Raw genomic sequence first — 2101 nt, 5'->3', positions numbered from 1 at the left:
TCCTGGTGTAACGCAGCAACTCGGTATGTCATGGATTCAACAACTCGTTGGAAGTCCCCTGTAGAAATATTGAGCCATGCTGCCTCTATAATCGTCGATAATTGCGAAAGTGTTGCCGGTGCAGGATTTTGTGCAAGAACTGACCTCCCGATTATTTCCCATAAAAGTTCGATGGGATTCATATCGGGTGGTCAGGGTGGCGAATAGTTCAGAATGTTCTTTAAACCAATAGCGAACAATCGTGGCCCAGTGACATGACACCGTTGTTTGGAAGCACGAGTCCACAAATGGCTGCAAATGGTCTCCAAGCAGCCCAACATACCCAGTTGCTACCAGTGAGCGGTTCAGGTGGACCTGGGAACCAGTTCATTCCATGTGAACACAGCCAACATCACTATTGAGTGTGCACCAGCTTGCACAGTGCCTCGGTGCCAACTTGGGACCACGGCTTCGTGCGATCTGTGCCATGTTCGAACCCTTCCACCGGCTCCTACCAAATGAAATCGCGACTCATCTGAGCAGGCCACGGTTTTTCAGTCGTCCAGGGTCCGACCGATACGCTCACGAACCCAGAAGCGGCGATGCAGGCGATGTGGTGCTGTTAGCGAAGGCACTCGCGTCGGTCGTCAGTTGCCATAAACTATTAACGTCGAATTTCGCCACACTGTCCTAACGAATACGTCGGTCGTTCGTCCTACATTGATTTCTGCGCATTTTGCATGCAGTGTTGGTGGTCTGTTAGCACTGACAACTCTACGCAAACGCCGGTGCTCTCGGTCGCTAAGTGAAGGCGCTAGGCCGGTGCCTCGCCCGCGGTGGCAGGTAGTGCCTGAAATCTTGTATTCTCGGCGCACTCTCCTTTGACAGTGTGGTTTTCGTAATATTGAATTCCCTAACGATTTCCGACGCGGAACATCCCAAGCGTCTAGCTTCAACTACCATTCCGCATTCAGTGTCTGTTAATTCCCGTCGTGCGGCCGTGGTCACACACCAATCATACGGGTGGCAGTGCCAGCTTTTGTATGCGACACTGCCGCCACCCGGATATCTGTGTATAGCTATTCCGTGACCTCTGTGACCGCAGAGTACTGATGCCACGTACGAGATACCGTGTTGTCACGTGTTATCCGCCGTCAAAGTGCAAATACTGAGCTCGAATGAAGTTACTGAAACACAGCGACATACAACGGACTTCGCACCTTAAAAGGCCATTTCTGGTGTGCCCGCACTGCAACAGTGGGATATCAGCAGCCACTCTCGTCACGTTATTAGACGACACAACAGAATATCAAATTCGTAAGCAGGTGTTTCCCACACGTATGCTAACATTGTAATGAATCTCAGTGCAGATAATCGCATCTAGATAACGGAGCAAAGACGGATGGTGAAATATCGATAATGTGACGTTCTGTCTGTCAGTTTGCAAGCGTGCGCACTAAACGTGAAGTGCTGCACAGAGCTCGTACCGATAATGAGGTGACAAAAGTCGTCGGATACTTCCTTTTATTCGGCGTAGCGCAGCAGCTCGGCATGGTACGGACTCAACAAGTCGGTAGGAGTCCCCTGCAGAAATATCGTGCCGTGCTGCCTCCAGGCCGTCCATACTTGCGGAAGTATTGCTGGTGCGCGAACTGACCTCCCGATTATGCGCCACAAGTGTTCGATAGGGTTAAGACCGAGCGATCTGGGTAACCGAGTCATTCGGGCGCATTGTCCAGAATGTTCGTAAGATCAATTGCGAAGAATTTTGGCCCAGTGACTTGGCGCATTGTCATCCACGAAAATTCCACCTTTGTTTGGAATATGAAGTCCACGAACGGCTGCAAACGGTCTAGCCATTCCTAGTCAATGATTGGCCCGGAGCACCGAGTCCATTCCATGTAAACACAGCCCACACCATTACGGAACCACCACCAGTTTGCACAGTGCCTTGTTGACAGCTTCGTGGGGTCTGCGCCACACACGAGCGCTACCATCAGCTCTCATCAGCTGAAGTGGGCGCTTCTGTGAGCAGGCTCAGCCGGTGCGGTCACGAGCCCACGAGAGGCGCTGCAGGCGATGTCGTCCTCTTGGCAAAGATCGCCTGCGGCCACAACCCAGT

The sequence above is a fragment of the Schistocerca cancellata genome, chromosome 9, assembly GCF_023864275.1.
Source record: "Schistocerca cancellata isolate TAMUIC-IGC-003103 chromosome 9, iqSchCanc2.1, whole genome shotgun sequence".
Classification (NCBI taxonomy): Eukaryota; Metazoa; Arthropoda; class Insecta; order Orthoptera; family Acrididae; genus Schistocerca; species Schistocerca cancellata.
This window is presented reverse-complemented; position numbering follows the sequence as displayed.